Here is a 22,067-nt window from a genome sequence, read left to right as displayed (position 1 = left end):
AGTAATTGTATCTGACTGGTGTTGCTGAGTGATGCTCAAGTGTGACTCCGCCCCGAGGCCCCAAAAACCCCCTCAGGTGTTTTGCCCCCCACTTCCAACCCAATGCACAGCATGTCATTAATGCGCTTTCTTCACATTACATCAAAGGATCTTGAGTCATTTTAGGTGAAACTTAATTGGCTTAAAAAAAAAGGTACAAGTGGCTGTGCAGTGGTGTTGCGTGTCCTATCATCATTTATCAAAGACACAGCGAGTCATACATATTTATACTGTCAGATGACATTTATGCTTTGTAAATACTCAGCGGACTTCTGACTAAATGGGAAGGGAACGTCCAAGTAAATTAGTGTACAAAGCATCTTCCTTACTAGAGGCTGCCTGCACTCATGCCCCCCACTCTTTGCATAATTACAAGTACTTCTTAGGTGGAAAACTTGAAGAACAACTCACGCATGTGGACAAGCTACTGTTTTGTCTGTTTTTTTCAGTTTATATTAAAATAGTCGGCCAAAATGTCCAGCGTGGTTCAACTGACACAACTACAAACAACATAATACAGTCAGACCTTGGTTTTTTGACGCCACGGTTTTCTTATGATTTGGTTTTTGGTGAAAATGGTCGCCAAAATCGGTTATCGTACAATATTTATTGCGGGTAAGAAATTGTTGAATTTTACCTTTTGATACATTGATAGCATTGCTTGTTAATTCAGCCCTCTTGGATCGCACACCCAACACCCAATCTCATGATACTAAGTTTATGCAACACTATGGTGTTGTCCTGTAAGGCACATTCATTTAGCAAACTCAAATGAGTGTCGGAAATCATCTGAAAGCTGAGAAGATCCTCTTGCAATATATGGTCAATACGTGTAGTGTCCCTGCTTTCGGCTGCCACACATCCCATACTGCAACGACCCCTTTGACCCCTCCAGAGAGTGGTGAGCCCAATGGAGGGTGCTCAGCCAAAAGGGAAAGCGCTCAATTTTCCGGTTGATCTGTGTTCCTACCCTCACCTATGGTCATGGCCTTTGGGTAGTAGCCAAAAGGACAAGATCGTGGGTGCAAGTGGCCGAAATTAGTTTCCTCCATAGGGTGGCTGGGCTCCTCTGCATTGACAGAAGACAGATGAGGTGGTTTGGGCATCTGGTTAGGATACCTCCCTGGGGAGGCGTTCAGGTAGCGTCCAACCGGCAGGAGGCCTCGAGGAAGACCCAGGACACATTGGAGAGACTATGTTTCCAAACTGGCTTGAGAACGCCTGGGGATCCTCTGAGAGGAGCGGGACAAAGAGAGGGAAGTCAGGGCTTTTCTGTTTCGGCTTAGGCTGCTGCCCCCGCAAACCAACCCTGGCGAGTCAGAAGAAGATGGATGAATGGACATGTAGCATCCAACTAACCAACCAGCCTGAGACAATGCAGAACATCCAATGCAGTGTGTCAAATCCTGTGTTTCTATCCTGATATGGCTTTTATTGTCAGCAAAATATTGTTTCCTCACACTGTTGCCATCAGTTTGATGTTGCGTTCTAGTGGGCTTGTGGCAGAAGTATTTTTAATTTCACTGGAGATTTCAGTCATAGCTTCAGTCGTGTAACAAGTAAAGGTTCATTCATAAGGTCTGTAAGGAACAACCAAAAAAATAATCATTCTGGCTCGTTTTATTTGTTTGAGCATAGTTTGCGCTGTCTGTAACGATAACATGCATTAATTATTCACGTAATTTGCTTTGCCATCATGATTATATGCATTCATTATTCATGTATCTATCCCATTTGTTGCTATAATTGCAGTTTATCACAGTGTACTGGTGCTAAATGTATGTATGACGTAGAGCAGGTTGTGCAGAAACCGAAGGTTTTGCGGTGCAAACCCAGCTTCCCAGTCACTGATGTTGTGTCATTGGGCAAGACACTTCACCCACCAAGCCTCCAGTGCCGCCCACACTGCTGCATAAATGCGAATTAATGATTGGCAGTGGTAGGAGGGGCTGTTGGCGCAAATTGGCAGCCACAATTCAGTCAGTTTACCCTAGGGCAGCTGTGGGTACAGATGTAGTATACCACCACCAGTGTGTGACTGGAATGAACGAATAATGGGTTCTCAGGGTAAAGAACTTTCGGTGTCTCAAAAGGTGCTATATAAGTCCAATCGATTGATATTATACTCAAACACCCAGTTTTGAACGCCACAGTTTTCGTATGCGTTGGTTTTCGTCTGACCTTTTGGAACTGAGGTTCTCTCGTGTTATTGAATGGGATGTTTTTTTTCTCACCCGTGACCCTTTTGACGGACCCATGTGGATGGATGGATGGGATGGTCGTTGCTTAATAAAGCTCCTGTTATATGTAATAATCGAATCCTTCGGAAAAAGTGACAGACAGATATATGTTACAGATTGTCTTCAAAAGAATGACTCTATTAATCACTCAAAGCAAGTGGACTTCATTTAATGAGGCGTCTAATTTCAATGCTAGTCATATTACATTTATTATATTGTAGCTGACACAAAGGACTAGAAAAGTCTTTTTATGTGCAAAATGACACAAGGCTCGATGGTAAGATATACATGCCATTAATTCAATATATTATTTTTCTAAGGAGGACTTACAGATCAAAGTCAATATAATGTATTCAAAGTGAAACGACAGAAAACTGTTCAACTGAACTAATTAGAACTCCATTAATCATATAATTAATTACTCTTCACGATATGTACAAGAGGAAAGACCACTACAAATGCTGTTAATGTGCACTTAATTTGACTTTGCTAACTTTGTGCTGCTTGTTGCTTTTTTAACTAACTGCAAAAATGTGGATTACCACTTTAATATACAGTGTAAACATTAAAACATGATCCTATGTTTATATTTTTGTTTTCCAAACTCCCTCTAAGTGCATTTGCAGGTTATTCCCAACTAAGCATGGACTCCTGGGTGTCCCTCTTTAAAAAATGGCCTCTTATTATAGCAAAGCTGTCATCTTTGGGGGCCATTTTGAGGACAAGTCTAAAAACGAGTTCAACCATGAGCTAAAAAGTAATATAAGCGGATCTATTTGCTCCCCAAAAAAAACATTGCACCATTAACGCTGGTACTTACAGTCCATTATTTTACTCATTGAGCATTTAAATTATTTTTTTTTCCACTGTGTGGTACCTGCTCTGCTCACTATTGGCTGCTTTTCCAGTATTACCAGGTACTAGTAGTTGCAGTACTAATTCCATTACCTACATGGCTAGAAATAACCAAGATAAGCACATATATTGTACTAACATTAGCTTAACCTGTTACCTGAGGTGGGAGCAAGTCAGTGTTTTGCAAGTCTCAAGTAAGCCTCAAGTCTCGAGTCAATTCTCAAGTAACGACGTGTAAGTCCAAGACAAGACAGGTCGAGTCAATGCCGAAGTCATAGGCTTGAGTCCTTATTATTATTATTAAATAAGACCAGTGTGACAAGACAAAGCATTCTGGATTTAGTCAGTGGCCAGAAATGTAATGCACACAGTCGTTGTTTGCTCTTAAACTGACTGGACATGAATAAATGCAAACAAAGAAACAGATTCAAAAGGTTGTCTTCCTGGAAATGACATAATAACAACCATGTTAACTGGATACTTTGGATAGGGGCACATTTTACTGAAAATCTCAAATATTTTAAAGTCATCATACTAAAGTCCCAGTCAAGTCCAGAGTCATTGATGTCAAAGTCCAAGCCGAGTTCCTATTGCTATGCCTTAGCTCTGGACACTTGACAGTTATGTCAAACAATCTCCACTTGGCTGCTTTTGGCCTTCAGTGTCCGAATGGATACAATTCTACAGTGTTCTACTATTATTTTAAGTTTCACACCTTAATTCGGATGGATTTGAAATCTCTCATACAGCTCTATGCGGCCTCCAAAAACACTCACTGTAACTTCAGGGTGTTTAGCTGAATTACTGCAACATTTGGTATACACCGTCAGGGGACTGACAAGAACGGGTGCGTCAAATTTGAGCATGATTGCTTGAAAAACATGGCTGCCATGAAAAGGTTTTTGCAGGGGCACAGGCGGGTCGCAGCAACTAATTGTCCATAAGTCACTGACCATTTGTCTGATGATTATAAAACTATTATGAAGTATTACATGTATTGTATCTGTATTACATGTATGCTAGTGTAAAGGCTATTGCTTCTCCGTAGTCTTTCTTCCCGGTTCTTTGGACCAGTCAGGTAGTCAATGATCACACAATTTAAAAGGTTTTCAAATTGTATTTAAAAATAAGAGCAATATATTTGGTTAGAGCACTGGACAGTACCATTAATGAGGAAGATCGAGGAAGAGTGCATGAGTGAGAACGATGCATTTATTGTGTGTCTCCCAGTATTTTTCCATCAGTCACATGTATTGTTGTTCCACTCTGATTGTGCTATGTGAGTGTCTGACAAGAAGGCCTTCTATGAGAAGCTATTAGACTGGAAGTGCACTGAGCTAGTAGACTGAATATAAAAGTGTAATAATAATAATAGTATTTAACACTAGCATTTTGACCAGAATCTATTTCTGCTGGATGGCACAACAGTGCATGTTTTTGCTTTCCAAAGCAAAATTCTGTTCTATAGTTTGATCACGCAGGTTTTTAAGGTCAACGTCATGTTATATTACCTTAGTTTTTGTGTGGATGGAAGGGAGTGTGATGTCTTCAGGTGTGTTAGCACCTTCATCATGTCTATATTGCAAGAGATTGAATCAGGTCAGGGTAATGCACCGCATTAATGTAAGCGAGGTACAAGCTCAGCCTCTTGAACTCTGCCTAACCCACAAAACAACCTTAAATGTCTTTGTTTGCTGACTCTAAGCGCAGACTTTATCGTCATCCAGCTTGACGCGCACAAAGTACGGCGACGTTTAACGGCCGGAGGATCAGCGGCTCGGCCGGCTTTGAAGTCATATGTTTTCTTTACCTGCTGTAAAAGGCGCCTTATCGCCAGTGATAATGTTAGAAGTGCTCGAGCAGCAGCAGCGGCAGCAGCAGCAGCAGCAGCCGCCGCCACTTTCTGGCTAATCCCCTGAACCCTGCCAAAAGCAAGGCCACGGGTGCGTCATTACTCTTTCATGTGGCGGCCCGTGACACCATAGAAAAAAGTGTCAAAGTGTGTGTTTCCATCAAATATTAAAACCGTCAAGTCATAACCGCGTTGCTTCTGTCGTATTTCTTGAAAGTTTGTCCCTGAGCCGACCGTTCCCCAATTCATATTTCCGTATTGTTGGGAGTTCCACGGTCTGGATAGCAAACCTGCTAGGATGATGGAGAGATATTGCTTCTATTTATTTTCTCTTCAGCATCGTAAAGGTTGCTTGCCGAGGCTTATGGTGCTGTGTTATCTTGGAAATGTGTTTTGGGATTATCAGATCATGTTGGCCTATATTGTTTTCACCTTGTGACTCAGTGCGGGTGTTCCATCATGGCTGTTGAATGTTGGATGGCTTGTTTCTGTGTAACGGGCACCACCAGAAATACCTGAGGACACAGGAGCGAGAAGCTATCATCACAGTGGTAGTTGAGATGAAAACCAAAGATCAGGATCCAAAATGGTGGCCTCTAGTTGAAATGTATTAGTTGTAAACACAGTTGCAAATCTTGCAAGCTAACGTTACACTTAGTGTCAGTTGGTGTCTAACAGTTTTACATCTAATATTTTTTGTGCATATCAATTCCAAATGAGAGCAGACGAAGTGAGAAATGGTCAAAAGTTGTTTTTACTGTTGTGAAGTGTAATTAATGACAAATCTGACAAGCATGCATTTCATCATTTGCCCATAAAAGCAATACATTTACACATTTACATTTACACATTTTACCAGAAACACAAAAAATGTTTTGTTGCTTTATATTTAATTAACTTTTTGTGTAATAATTTTTTTTTGTTAGATGCATTAAAAAAGAAAATATAAAGTAATTATATTAAATACTAATTTGTTATTTGTTTCATAATTAAATTATTAGAATAGTAAAATATTTGATGTATGTAAAATAAGCTGTACTGTTATTTTATATATACAGTATATATATATATATAATGCCTAGTGAGGAGAAGCGGCATAGAAAATGGATGGATGGATGGATGGGTTCATCATTAAATTGTAAAAAAAAAAAAAAAGCCTTTTTTGTTTGCATATTTTTGGTGTAAATAAAATATTGATTATTGTTAATTGTTTGTTGTTTACTAATGAAATTAAGAAAACAATATAGATTACTATGAAATAATACTCTATGTATAAACTACTGTGGAACCTTGGTTAGCGTATGCCCCAGTTAGTACATTTTTTGGTTACCGTCGAAAATTTACGCCAGCATTTTACATTTTTTAGTTAGCATACAATATTTGTTATGAATACACTGCACGAGTCCAACTGTGTTCTTTATGTATGTTTATTACTAAACGTCCTTGTTAGCAACCTGTTAGCTTGGTAATACATGGAAACAGGAAGTAGAACACAGCTCCAACGCCTCCAACGACTGATGCTGTAGTTATTTGCTAACCAACATAATTATGCTGCTAATTAAGTCTCAAAAATGTCAACACAAAACCTGTATTTATAGTTTTACAATTATAATTTTAAATGTATAAAACAATTCTGAATGCATATAAATGATGAACGAAAGGGCAAAAGAACTTTTAAGGTTACTTTTACCTTCATTGAGGGCATGATTGACACCGATTGAAAGACACAATGTGGGAGCGAAATCAACACGGACACCACTTTCATGTTTTGAGTTATTTCTCGAATTCAATAGTGTCCTCATCTTCTTTATCAAAATGCTGGCACTTGCAACTTCCTTTGGCTCCATTGTGGGTTCTTTTGTGGCTGTGATCATGTGAGAAACACTATCACGTCTTCGGTGAAGGTAAAAAAGTAACCTTAAATGTACCTTATATTTACCTTATATTTACAGTCGTCCCTCGCTACATTGCGGTTCCGACAGCGCTCCCTCACTCTATCACATTTTTTCAAAAATTAGAGTGGAAAAAAAGTTCTCCTCCCATTCTGTGTGGAAGTGGTAAGTTTTTTGTCTTCTTCCTGTTTTTCCCCACTCCATTTGAAACACTCTCTTAAATTTAGAATAAGTAAATTGGAGAAGCTAACTAATTAGCTCGGCAGCTTGCTGTGCTATCGGTGGCCTTCTCTTACAGTGATCCAGTAGCCTGCGCAATGTGGTGTAAATAAGAGTAATACGAGTGTAAAGGTGGCTGGGGTGTCTGAAGGGCTATAATAATGTTAAACTTTGTATTTAGAAATTCATAAAGATGTTTTCAATGCTCTAACTATGAAAATACAGTAGTGCATCGCATAACATAAACCTCCTTTTACGTAAATTCCACTGAACGTAAAGAATTTATGTAAAGTTTTTGCATCGTATTACGGAAGAAATTCCATATAACGTAAAGCGTCATGTCGGGGCATTTGGTTAATAAAGTTGATTAAAAAAAAAAAAAAAAAAAAAAAAAGAGTACAATTGGTGACGCCTTCTGACGCTTCAAGCTCTCATTGGCTGATTTTCGGGGCACAGCCTACGCTCTCATCTCATTGGCTGATTATCGGGGCACCGCCTACGCTCTCATCTCATTGGCTGACTTACACAGCAGGTACGTGCGTGCGTTTGTGTGAGAGACAGGATTGTCCCTTAAACCTCCCTTCCTCTTTGTAGTCGCCCTTAAACTAACTTAAACAATTAAGTTAAGTTACAAATTAAAATTTTGCACACAGCATTATCGTGCGTGTGCATTTGTCTGTGAGACCAGCTGACTCTTAGACTCTTTGAGGTGCGTTTCGACTCCACTTGTGTGCTCCTGATCAAGACATCTCGTGAACGGTAAGATTGTTTTTGTTTTTCAGTTTTATTCATTTACAGTAATCTTATTACCTTATTTTATATTGGAATGTTACTCTACTATGTTTATGCTAACGTTTTCTTATATTTTCCCACCATATTTGGTGGACTTTGAATATTTTGAAGGGCCAAAGGGGTGAGTTTGGTAAGATCTTGGAACGGATTAGACTATTTATATGTATTTTACGCTTCGTATAACGTAAAAACCCTATAATGTAAACGCTCTCGGAACGGATTATTTACGTTGTAGGGGCGTCTACTGTATTCTGTTTATTAACACAATCCTACTTTGCGGACATTCACTTATCGCGGTAAGGTCTGGAACCGGGACGACCGTATTTATATGCATTTTTATTATTTTCTGCATGTAAAACTATAATTGTAGAACTATACAAACGTGTTTTGGGTTTCCCAGCATAATAATTGGATTTACTTTATTTCTTATGGGAAAAATTTATGTGGTTAGCGTATGTTTCAGTTGGAGTAGGACAATCTGTAATGGATTAATGATTAATGTAGGTTCCACTCTGTTACATTTCACTGGATCGTGAGAAATTGGACATTGCATCCAGTTTCTAATGAAGTCCAATCCCGGTTTTTAAATGCCACGGTTTACGTATGATTTATTTTTTCGACCAAAAATGTTGTAAAACGTTTTCATACACTGTCAAGTGTCACTGTCAAGTTTCAAACAATGGGCCTCATTCACGAACATCTTCTTAAAAGTCTTTTTAAGAACTGTACTTAAGAAGGCGTGGGTTGGAAACTGCGCCACATTCACGACACGTTCTTAAGTAGGGATAATCGTTCGCACCGGTGTTCTTAGGTTGATGAATGCCAATGCGATGCCCGTGCATGTAAGGCCTAAGGTAAAAAATGTGCCGTGCGCAACAGGCAGCTGGAGGCGGAGATGGCAACTCGCAAGGGCAAGACTGAGAAGCAGCTGGACAACAAACAGAAGAAAAACTTCATTTCTACTGAAATAGAGGTGCTTTTACAAGGAGTGACCGAACAAAAGACCACCTTATTTTCACGTGTATCCACCGGTCATCAGGCCATCCAAAAAGAGTCGGCATGGAGCACCATTGCAGGAAACATAAATGCCGTTTCCACGGAGAAACGCACCACCGCAGAGGTTAAAAAGAAGTGTTTTGACTTAAAATAGACTAAAACAAAAGATTAGACTGCACCGGAGGGATCTGGAGGAAATGGGAGGTGGGCCATCAATCAGAAACCAAACCATTTCGGAAACTCTAGAAAATATTTACACAATCATGATGGAAAAATAAAGTCAAAATACATAGTTTGTGTGTGACAATTTATTTTTTCTGTGGTTACATTTGATTAGACGCTGCCTAATTAATACAGCAGCCCCGTGCTCTGGCTCAAGACGTGGCTGGGGGCGCATGTCGTTATCTGGGGGTGCTCTGTGCGCAATAGACACACCACGTTTCATTGCGATGTTATTCTGATGATCCTGAACACCCGCAAGAACAGAGAGGGAAGCCTGAAGCCTGAAGCGGGACATCAAATATTCGTCGCTTTCAGCAAATAAATCTAATGGTCCCTTTACATTCTCTCTCTGCGCAGCGCACGTCCAGCCAGCTACTTTTTTTTTGATGAATTGGGATTTGAATATATATTTATCGATGGAGTATATTTTCGTTGTTTTGATGATAAATAATTGTTGGGATATTTTATTTGCACTACCGTTTTTGGGATCAGGTTGCAAAATCCATCATGAGGGCAACTGCGCATTGAAAGTGCAAGCTTTGCTTGTGCGTAAGAGTCCTCCTGAGCGTTCGTAGAATTTGTTCTTACATCTAAGAACTGTGAGTTAAGAACACGTTTCGTGAATGCCAAAAATCTTCGTAAGAAGGCTTTAAGAACACATTTGTGCGTAAGAACGTTTCGTGAATGAGGCCCAATATTCCGTATAATAAAGTAGTCTGTGTGCTAACTCACTGTCCATACATTTTTTATTGGGTCTCATTGGAGAAGTAGTGCAAGTGTACCTGATGGTGTGTGTGGTGAGCGCATGTGGTTGTTTGCACCCTTTCAAAATCTTTGTTTTTTCATCTCAAAATGAATACCAATGACGCACTTTGTTGGTCTAATGTTTTAGTCTGGCGTAGCTTAATCAAAGCCTATTGGCGAGGGCCGCTACGGCCCAGCTACCGCAGACGTGGACATCAGAGATGATAAAGCTGAGGAACGCTGCTCGCACCTGAGTCATCCGCCAGACGCGACGCAACTCTGTGTGTGTGCGTGTGTGTGTGTGTGACACGTGGCAGACGAACGAGTTCCCGATCTGCCGCCACGCGCTTTGTGGAGCATGACAAAAGGTTCCATGCGGGGGAAGGGAAGCTTTGCGCATCACTCGAGCTGTCAGCGAAGTTCAAAGCAGGTTCAGGAGATGAGTCACACTCCACACTTTTGACGGCAGTTCTCGCCGCGGAGAAACACTCCCAGACTCCGCCTGACGTCTTGCATCCTGCAGACACGTCCTGTCTTTTGACAAAGGCAAGTTAACACTGAAGGAACCTCCAACCTGAGGAGTTGCCTTCTGATCTCCAACAGATGGGAGATGTTTGCTTTTGGGTGTTTACAGCAGGAGAAACCGTGGCAGGAGAAGATGAAAAGCCAGGTTTTTTTTCTACTGGGAGGTGCACTGTTGGACGGTGAAGCAAAGAACATCTCCACAATGTTCCGTCTGCTTTAAATCACAATTTGGCCTGTCAAGGTTCCTACTAGTCACACTCTGTCTGTATACATCCACAAGACAGAACACTATTGATTTGGAATGATAGCCAACTCACCAAGGCTGGAGTAGCTAGAGTCAAAATTCAGATACAGTGCTCTGCCAGGCACGAGTTTCTACTGATCTTCTTCACACTGTTGTTGTAAAGCATGGCAAGAACCCTTTTGATCTTAACAGGATGATGGCAACAAGATCTTCAAAGCTATCACACGGAAGATGAGTTTAAAGTATGTTTTGGTCTACAAATGCTAACATTAATGTTGCATGAAGGTAGCATGGACCCCTATTGATTTTAAGCACTCATAGCAAAAACCTGATTGATTTTGAGGGCTGTCCAGTGATGGATGCGAGATTGAAAAGCGAGAACCCAGTGAATTTTAAGAGCTTTTCAGTGATGGATGTCTGAGGTGATTAAAGGATGTTTTTGTCTTCAGATGCTGACACATTCATGAGTGGCATGGCTTCTATTGATTTTGAGATTGAAAAGCAAGAACCGAGTCTATGTTGAGGGTTCTCCGATGATGGACATTTGAGATATCGGACATCAAAGATGAGGTTAAAGTATGTTTTTCTCTGGAAATGCCATCGTGTCATTGTTCCATGTGAGTACCACAAGACCTATTGATTTTATGCGCTTAGTGCGAGAATCCATTTGATTTTTTTTAGGGCCAGTCTATGGTGGATGTCTGAAGCCAACTATGAGAGTTGGGAACATTATTGCTCCATGTGAGTGGTGTCATCCCTATTGATTTTGAGTTCAGAGCAAGAACACAGTTGATGTTGAGGGCAAAGATGGATGTCTGAGGTACTATGGCTTCAAGATGAGATTAAAATATTTTTTCGCCTCTAAATGCTAATATGTTAATGTTCCATGACCTATTAATTTGGAGCACTCATAGCAAGAACCTGATTGATTTTGAGGGCTGTCCAATGATGGATATTTGAGGTATCTGAGGTCAAAGATTAAATTTAAGTATGTTTTGGTCGTCAAATGCGAACATGTTATTGTTCCATGAAAGTAACATCCTGCTGATTTGGAGCACTCATAGCAAGAACCCAATTAGTTTTGATGGCTGGCCAATGGTGGATGTAAGAGATATCAGAGGTCAAGGATTAGTTTAAAGTATGTTTTTGTCTTGCTCATAGCGAGAACATGTTTGATTTTGAGTGCTACTCTCATGAACAGATTATTGTGATAAAAACTATGTTACTTTTATGGTATCTAATGTGAGATACTCAACTTTCTTGTTGGTCATATATTTCTTGTCAGCGCCTTGTTCATCTTGAAATGCTAACTCGTTATTGTTCTATACAAGTGCAAAAATCCTGCTGATTTTGAGTGTTTTGTGATATAGGGCATTTGAGATAAGCTACCTGATGTTGAAAAGAAGTAGGTACCTAGGTATTAGTTTCTTTTTGGGATGGTGTCATTATCGGGTTCTGATCATAGTTCACTTTTCGGAACAAACAAGGTGATGCCACCGGAGTGAGCCACATCTGTGCTTTAATGTTGTCAGCTTTTTGTTTGCAACCGTAGAAAGAAGAATATCAGCAAACTTAGCGAAAACAATATCAGCAAACGTTGCTAGGACAATGTCAACTACAGTAAGTGATATTCTCTTGGCTATGTAGCCAGCTTAGCTGATATTGGGTTCCAAGTTTGCTGATATTCTTCCGGCTGTGTTTGCTTATATTCTTCTAGCTATGTTTGCCGACAACATTAAAACATACACTCATGGATTGGAAATCTATGCAGAAAGTATCAGCAACTTTGATGCATACCGCACATATTTAAATATTGTTGTCAGAGCAAGATGTCTGTCGGTTTTGAGTAAGATCTGACGCACGTTTTGCATGATGGGTATTTCTTGTCAGCACACAGTTACAGTAAATCCTAATTCTCGACCGAGTATACTGAAAGAGATCGTTGTCCTGCCTCACAGCAAGAGCTCTACTGATTTAAATGCATTTGAAGGGTAAAATTGCTGGGGGGTTTTCTTACTTCAGCTTAAAACCCAAAGACACACAACTAGCATCTGCTCCTGCATCATCATTGTCAGTCATTGCACCTCCACGGATAGCTAAAATATGACAATGACAAAGCTCTCCAAAAACGATCCATGCCAGCGCTGGGCTGCATTTTGGTTGCGGTGGTATTCCGCCAGATGGATGATGGATGCGGGATCAGGCGGGGTCATGAATCTTGTTGACGCCTCTGCTCTCGCTGGAGGATCTGCCGATGAAGGCTGGAATTTTAAACGTGCATTAAAAATCCCAAACAGCTGCATAAAACCCCTCGTGAGGTCTGGAGAGCGCACAGGTCAAACGCCATGTGATTTGATGGACAAGATTACATTTGCAAAGATAATCACGCTCACTTTTTGATTGACACTGTCAGAGGACACGGGGAGGCGGCTTGAGTGTTGATTACACTTTGGAGGTGTGCCGTCTTGTCAGAGTGTGAGAGTGTGTGTAGCCTTTCTGGAAGGTGCCGTTGCTGTAATTAGCAGATGTGACACTCTTGGGTGCCTCTTGTAGTTACACGGCTTTAGTTTCCTGCATCACAACAGCCCCTGCCCTGCTTGGCAGCTTGTCATTGATGCTGAGGCTGACAGCTCAGAGGATGGAGGGATGGAGGCAAAGGTTCTTCGAGGTGCTGGAAGGACTTGCTTATGGTTTGCTTGACCAGTTTGTCCATTTCTTCACGGATGACACGTTTAAACATCAGTTACTAGGGATGTGATGATACGCCACAATCACAGTTTGGTACGTACCTCACAGTTCAGTTCATTTTGGGTAATGAGTAAAATAAAACTGCTTAGCTTTTGTGTAAACAACTAATTATTTTGTCAAATGAAATGTGAAAATTTGCAATTTAAATAAAACCGGAATAATAGTTAACAAGTAGAAACACTCGATATTGGCTTCCTTACCGATATTTGATGTACTGATATTGTCCAGTGTGGAGAACGTCATCACTCATGCGCCACTATCATCTTCGGGAGAAAAAACAATACGAATATGAATGGATATCTAATTCATATGATAATATGATATATGATATGATAATATTGGTTGGAATTGGACATCCTTGCCCCCCATGACCCCTGCTGGGCTGCTCTGTGGTGGTGAGTTTTCACGACTCGCGATGTGATCATCGATTGGGCAGCAGCTAATTAGCCAAAACGCAGGACACGCACGAATGTGTGCGTGGCAGTCGGAGGAAAAAGCAAAAAGTGGTTGGATTTGTCGGACTGAATGGCCAGCCATCGTTGGCGGTGGAGGAAACCTGGTCTGCCGACTGCCAGGGGTTCCTGCTGGAGCGCCAGCAAGCTGATCTGCCATCCAAAGTCTCCTTTAAAAAGGCGTTGATCCCCTAAGTTTCACCAGTGATTTTGAAAAAGTAAGTCAAGTATGTTTTTGTCTAAATTTGATGGTTCCACTTTCATATCATCTATCCCAGGGGTCACAAAGTGAGCCTCCCCATGACAACATGAGGCGCCTGCAAGCCTGCTTTTCATTCAGGTTTTGAGTTAATAATGTGAGAACACAAGAAATACAAAACGTGAGCTGTGGATACCAGAATATTGTTAATGTTTGTTTGGGTTGAAATAAACTATGAAAATAAATGTTACAAAAATGAGTAGCTCTTGGCCATTTTCATTTTGTAAAAAAGCTCTCACATAGTAAATTTTAAAATGTACGAAGGTAAATTTTAAAATGTACACTTAATCTATGTGATCGGTATGGGCCAATTTCACTCATGGATGATCGGTATCTATATCGGCACCATAAAAACCTGGAGCATCTCTGTTTTGTGTTTGAATATGGCCTATTATTAGTTTTAAAAAAAGAAAATTATTTAGCACATTTGACATATTTTGGGCTTAAATAAACCATTTTCAAAAGTGCTAAATAAACAAAAATGCAACTATAAGACATTTAGAAGACATATTTAAAAACATGATGTGTAGTGTTCTTCACTGGTCGCTGGGTGTACTGTATAGTTCTGAGCTTCTGCTTAGACTGTGGGTCATAGAGGGCAGTGATGTTCTGCATGCTGAGTTAGCGCAAGCTCTTAGGAAATCAGTCCATAGAACAAGAGAACTAGGAAGTGTTGAACTTCCTACCAGATGTTTTTTGAAAAGAAAAGAAGCTTCACTTTTTTTCCATTTTGAGCAATGAATGAAATATTTTGAGAGTAATTATTATATGTTATTTATAACATAGTCCGCTTGCGATTCCTTCAGCTTCATGCCAAATAATATGTTGTCCATCGTGAGGGTGTCCTGTAGCTGGGTTTTAGAAGAAAGCCAGTCCTCAAAGTCCTCCCAAAAAGAGAAAAAGATGGTCTGTGGTTTCAATCTCCGAGTCACAGAAAATACAGTTGTTATGATCAATATTAAATCTTACTCTTAGCATTTAACTAGATGGATAAATCTCATTTATGGTCTTAAAATGTACTTCTTTCACTTTGGGACTTACAGGGAATGATAAATATTGGGTCCTCCATTTTTTTTAACCTCTACATCAGAGAACTTCTGCATAATGGAGTTTCTATTTGAACATATTGGACATAGAGTGTTATTCAAATGATTACGTAGGATTTGGTTTGTTATCGCTTTGTTAAGAAAGTCTTGCTCATTGATGTAGTGTATTGGTATATTAGGAGAGGGCAGACTCTCCAAATCAATGTTTTGTACAAGTTGTTTGACTGGTGTAGGAACTGCTTTGAGCACTTTATTAAATTCAGATTTCTTACAATTAATACTATGAACTGAACAGAAGTTTTCATCTGATAACCAGGTGCCCTGGTTATCCATAAGATGAGATATTGACCAAATACCTTTATCTATCCAGTGTTGCAAAAAGAGAGATTTTCTACTACACAGAACTTATCTATTATTCCAGATTGGTGTTTGTTGTGGCGAAAGCTATCAAGACACACGAAGATCGCTGTATACAAGGCATGCATCCTCACTACCTTGCTATACGGCAGTGAGACGTGGTGTTTATACGCCTCGCAAGAGCAACGGCTCAACGCCTTTCATCAAATGGAGCGACTGTATCACCAACAACAAGGTACTCTCCCGTGCAAATTTATCTATCCTATTCACCCTGCTCCGTGAGCGCCATCTCCGCTGGGTGGGATGGAAGAATACCGAAAGATATACTATACGGAGAGCTTGCATCCGGAAAACGAGCTCAAGACCGGCCCCATCTCCGCTTCAAAGATCTGTGCAAAGGAGACATGAAAGCTCTGGGTTTGGACGTGAACAACTGCAAGGAAACTGCAGACGACCGAATCCGCTGGAGTCATGAGCTGAAAAATGGACTCAGTCAGCCGACGAAAAACAACTGGCTCGAAAAAATGTATTGGAAAAGACACCAAAACCAAGCACCTACGTCTGCAACCGCTGCAACCGTGAGTGCCACTCGCGTATCGGGCTATACAGCCACAAACAAAGTTGTCGGAATCCCACTCTCCCAGCTCAAGGCGCAGACCCATAACCTTTCGAGACTGACAGATGCCAAGTTTGATTGTACAGAAGTTTCCAGTATAACAGAACCTGCTTGTGAAAGGACGACAACTTTATGGATAGTTTTTCTATATTATAGTCACATTTAAGGACAAACTCTTTGCCTCCAATTTTTTCAAATAAACCTCTGGAGAGGCAAAAGCAAATACTATTTCTATCTAACACAAAAGATTTTAACCATTTTATTTTTACGACAGCATTTAGACATTCAAAATCGATTCCTTGTACGCCACCTTCTTTATATTCTTTAATAATTTCAGGTTTTTTGATATACTGTAGTATATCTGACGTATGCCCCTCGAGCCTTCCGTTCATAGATTTGGTCTAGTTTTGTTTGTAGTTGTAAAAGCCTTATATGATCATTCTCTGACAATAGTGAGTGAGTATTAATTGAGAGTATATCGTTTATAATACTTTCCTCTTCTATATTATTTTGATTTTTAATTTGTTTGCGGAAAAATTATTGAGTATTGGCGGATTTTATATTTTAGGAATTCCCATTTCTGAGTGTATGATAAAAGGGATTCATCATGTAAAACTTCTTTAATAAGATCTTCTATACCATTACAAAAGTCATCATATTTTAATAAACTAGAATTAAATTTCCAGTACACTTTTCTCCCGCGGGACAGTATTGCGGGTGCAACAAGTAACTCAAGGCAACAGTGATCAGTTAGAGTTGCGGGCATTATTGTGTTAAATTGCAACACCTGCTGATATTGATGTATCATGTGAAAAACTAATTTTGTCTCTCCATTGATTTGTCCAAAACTTTTCATCAGATTCATTTGAATGGGTTTCCTGAAGTAGTATACATTTGGAGCCTTTCTCTTCATACTATCTCTTAGACCTCTAGTGTTAACTGTCAGCAGTTTTAGATTACACTGAAAAGACATTTTCATTCACACTCATATTCACTCAAACAAAGACAAAAATAAGGTGTAAAACCTTAAAGAACAAAAAGCTTGCTTTTGAAGCTGAACTTAAACTTTAGGTGGGTCCTTAAAAACAGTGCAGACAATGTCCTCAAATAATTCTGTATTCAGAGGAGTGAATATCTCATCTTAGAACTTAGACACTCCATAATTAAAAGACATTCCCAAAGAGGAAATTGGGAGAGTATGACAATTTTGATTCAATTTGAACAAGTAGAAAACAAAACTATTTTGTATTATTATAAGTAACTTATAGCTTGTAAAGTATCAACTTGCTCTATGATCAAACTCCATTTGGTGCAGTGACTACACGCCCATCAATAATTGCTATGTGGCCTTTGTAAAAGGCCATCTTACCCTAGGCTCCAGCGTGCTTTATTTGTGGCCATCGTTGTTCTCTAGCCAGTTTGTCCTCCCTGGTGAAGTCTTGGGCGAAATAGACCCCTCGCTCCTGGCAGATCTGAGAGTCTTCCAGACCGCATCCCGGTGAAGTCTCCTCACAAACTGCATGACGACCTGCCGACTCCGTCCGTTTTCTTTCTTGCCTACACGGTGCGCCGAGTCGATCACGTTGCTGATGTTGTCCGCCTACTGTGGAAAAATATTCAGCAGGAGCTCTTCAGTTTTCCCTCTGATGTTTTCTCCCTCTTGTTCTTTGAGCCCTGAGAGTCGCAGGTTCCAACGGCGTTTATAACGTTCCATCTCAAGCACCTTTTGACACAGTGTTGCTTTCTCTTTTTTCAGGTCGGAGTGCTCTTTCTCCAAAATGTCTATTTTGGATTTGCTTTCTGTGATTTCCACAGACAGTTTTGGTCTACACGTTGCACAATGCTGTTAAGCAACTCAGAGTTCTCTTTAAGTTGTTTTCCAAAGCCATCTACTTTGTCTGCCAGGTTGCGAATAGCTGCCAGGACGTCAGCCAAGGAAAACTCGGGTCTGGTTTCGGTTGCCATTTTCTTAGCGGGTGGCAGTTTTGTCGGCGTGGTGTTTATCGGTCTTCTGGTGCCCTGTGTGTTAGTATTTGCTTTGCCTGGTTTTGATGTGTCCATTGGAGTAGCGGCATCAGCTCCTGCAGTGTTGCTAATGTAACACTGCAGAGAATGATGGGCCAACTCATCTCCCGTGCAACATATTTATTTTTGCAAAAGCTGCAAAACAAGGAAATATAGATTATTCGTGGGCACCTTCGATGTGTGTCTGCACACGTCTCATCACGTACTGACTAACAAGTTTTTCTTCTAGTATTACAATAACCAAAACACAACACACGTGTTACGGTATGAGCACATACCTTAATCAACTCAAAATACAATGTTACAGTGTTTTAACCATTGTTTCCAATCACTGTTTTATCCTCTTTTCCATTACTCTCATGAATTGTATTTATTAAACTAAATTTATGTCCAACAATATACCCCTTTACTGTATTCTCATTGTAATCACTCTGAATGAAACAAACACCAAGTATTTTACACTTTCGATGACCACACAGAAATTACATAGTGTAGCTTTCGCTTCACATTCACATGTGGATCATCCTTTCTCCATCACAGCTTCCTGAATGGGTTAGCAATAGCACAGCACATGTGCTCTTAGCCTAGCTTTGCCTTATACTTAGCTTAGTATTTACAGGAACACAAGCATCACATGACAATACATGTTCACTCTGTTTGACAAACGTTTTGGCTGTACATGTATTCACCTGACTCATGTGCGTCCCTTAACAATATACACGTAGAATTTGGTCATTCACACATTGCCAAGGACGACGAGTCCGCCATTTTCAGTACACAAGAGGAACGTCACTCTAACGAGCTCATTAACGTGCATATTCACTCTTTAGCTTGACACCTGTTACACTCTAAAGCGCTAATTAACTGTTACAACTGCTGTCTATTACTTATATATGGTTTACAAGTCGTTTTACCTGCAAAACAAGGAAATATAGATTATTCGTGGGCACCTTCGATGTGTGTCTGCACACGTCTCATCACGTACTTACTAACAAGTTTTTCTTCGTCGTTCACCAGGACGTCAGCTACTGATGCACATGGCACCCTCTGCTGGCGGAAACCTATATTACACTAACAGCATATAAACAGCAATAGACATCAACAGTGGCTCTTATAAAAAGTGACTTTAAACATCAAAATTAAATGGGGGGGCAACTATTTCCATGTATTCATCTATATCATAGTGCCACACTAACGTTAGCTTTGCCTGGTTTAGCAGTGCCTATTGGAGTAGTATCTGCATTTGCTGTGTAGGTATGGAAGGCTAGCGGGTGTCCGGCCTTACTGTTAGCTGCTTTGAGCGGAGGAAAATCTTTGTCTTTGAGGGCAGACATCATCATACGTCACTTTCTTTCGTTCCAGCAAGTTGAAAACTACATAAAGAAGTTACAAAAGTTATTTTGTGTGAAGAGGACAGTTCAAGTCAAAGCTTGGGACCCAGCAAACACAGCTTAAAAAGTTGCTTGTGCCCTGATCGCCATCTTGCCGGAAGTGTTGAACTGTTTTGAGCACCTGCCTGTAATAATAAAGGATTACATTGTATATAGTGCTTTCAAGGTCACTGTAGCAAGTATACTGTCTGGAAAAAAACAAGGAACTCTCCTAAAGCTAATATGTGAGTCTATGTTACGTCTTATTTATATCTATTATGTCTCACTTTCTGTTATTATGTCTCCTATATTGGGTAATAGGAGTGTAAAGGTGACTATAAGGATGCAAATTTCATGTCTAGAGAGCTCTAATGTTGTCTAATGTTAAAAAAAAAAATTATTTAGAACGTATTTAGGTTTTCTATGCTCTAACTACGAAAATCTGTCCATCCATCAATTTTCTTCCACTTATCCGGGTCTGGGTCACGGGCAGCAGTCTGAGCAGGGAAGTACAGACTTTCCGGTCTCTGGCCACCTTTTCCAGTTCCACCAGGAGGACACGGAGGTGTTGCCAGGTCAGCTGTAAGACTTATCCACATGTCCTAGGTCTACCCCAGGGCCTCCTCCTGACTGGGCATGCCAGGAACACCTCACCAGGGAGGCGTCCAGGAGGAATCTGGACTAGAAGCCCAAGCCACCTCAACTGGCTCCTCTCGATGTCAGAAGCAGTGACTCTAATCTCTTCCCTGATAGCTGAGCTCCTCATCCTATCTCCTAGGGCAGTGATCCCCAACCCCCGTGGGTCATTTGGTACCGGGCCGCACAGAAAGAAAAAATAATTGCCATTATTTTTTTTACATTTCTTTTGATGCTTTATTTTGAAAAGTGGCTGGATTCTCTCTGTTACATCCGTCTCACTTGACGCATGTCCATTGTGCGTGTGCTAACTTTATCTCATGCCGCACAGATAGACTACTACTGTATTTTTACCATTTTTCTTTCACCTCATATTTGGTGTCAAATGCTGATACTATGTGGGAATGCATAAAGGTAAGTTTTGATGACTTATTGAGTGCTAATGTGCACATTTGTCTCAAGTTAATTCATGCTAGCACACTGCCTTTTACCACACACGTCAAACAGCGATGTAATCATCTCTCTGGAAAAACTCCAGGATGGAACTGCTGGATGGTGGGTCGTCATCCATTTTGTGCTTTTAATTTGATGTTTTTCATGTCTTAGTTTTACACAATACATACAAAATAAGCTAAATTAGATCGCTATAATGTACGAACAACCCCGGGAGATTTGTGGGAACACAAGCTGGTCCGTGAGTCAAAAAAAGTTGGGGACCACTGTTCTAGGGTGAGTCCAGCCACCCTACAGAGGAAACTCATTTCGGCCGCTTGCATCTTCTTTTGATCACGGCCCAAAGCTCATGACCACAGGTGAGAGTAGGAACGTAGATCGGCCGGTAAATTGAGAGCTTTCCCTTCCAGTTCAGTTCTCTTTTCGCCACGACGGGCCAGTACAGCGACCACATTATGGCAGACGCTGTGCCAATTCGCCAATTGATCTCACGATCCAACCTTCCCTCACTTGTGAACAAGACCACAAGATATTTGAACTCCTCCACCTGGGGGAAGACCTCGCTCTCAAACTGAAGGGTGCAATCTACAAAACAAATGTATTCTATTTATAAAGAACAAATCCTATCATGCTCAAGTCTGGCACCAAATAACCGCGTTAAATGACGGATTACTGTATATCCATATCCAGTGCAATATTCAAGCATTAAATATCCCCAAAGAGATGTCTCACTCCTCCACACAAACAGGGACAGGTGAGTGGCTGCGTGGAGCATCACACATATTTTAACAAACAACCTAATCCATATTTTGTCGTTTGCTTTCAGAGAAGTCCAGTAAGTTTGTCTGTCTTTGCATTGAATTAACGTTGCATTTCCATTGTCGCAGTTGCATTCCATTGAGTGATTGTGCAGAGTGTCACTCAGGACTCCAGCGTTGCGTGACAGCTGTTAATCATCATCACGGCTGAGAATACGGACCACCAGGTGTGAGACATCTTAGCCGTCCCATCAACCTCCTCTGCAGCATGAATATGGAGATTCGCATTTAATTATCAGCCATTGTGCTGGAGTTCCCGGGAAGACGGCTCAGTTGGATTTGAGTCTGGGGAAAAGACAAGAGCCAAACACCTGACAAACAAGTGCTTGATTTTTCTGGAAAAGTTCAAGGCGAAGCTCAAAGTCAAAAAGGAGCGTACTCCATCGGCTGCGTGGTGTCAGGACTCAAAGATAATGGATATCCTAAACAGTCGTGACAGACTCCCGGCACTTGTTGTCATGCTGCGGGTAACGCGCTGCAGTGTTTGCTTCATCAAGCCGCCGTGGAGCTAAATTGTTCTTCGAGTGTGATGATGAACGTCTCAGCTTAACTTTGCTGACTGCCAATTAAACAAAGCACAGCCGCTGTGGTTGTTGATGTTTGAGAACGTCAGGGTTTGTTCAAGTAGGCCGCGTCACGCTATTGTTATCTCCGCAAAGCACGTTTG

General features: G+C 40.7%; 1 long non-coding RNA gene across 1 annotated transcript; it reads right to left on the bottom strand.

Annotated features, from left to right (window-relative positions):
* Window positions 1-119: 119 nt before the first annotated feature.
* On the bottom strand, window positions 120-18,316 carry LOC129180883 (uncharacterized). The gene is made up of 3 exons (XR_008570312.1): window positions 17,468-18,316; window positions 5,419-5,501; window positions 120-1,271 (listed from the first exon to the last, which is right to left on the bottom strand). It is a non-coding gene; the product is annotated as an uncharacterized LOC129180883 (long non-coding RNA).
* Between the last annotated feature and the right edge of the window lie 3,751 nt (window positions 18,317-22,067).

This window comes from Dunckerocampus dactyliophorus, chromosome 5, assembly GCF_027744805.1.
Source record: "Dunckerocampus dactyliophorus isolate RoL2022-P2 chromosome 5, RoL_Ddac_1.1, whole genome shotgun sequence".
NCBI lineage: Eukaryota > Metazoa > Chordata > Actinopteri > Syngnathiformes > Syngnathidae > Dunckerocampus > Dunckerocampus dactyliophorus.
This window is presented reverse-complemented; position numbering and strand designations above follow the sequence as displayed.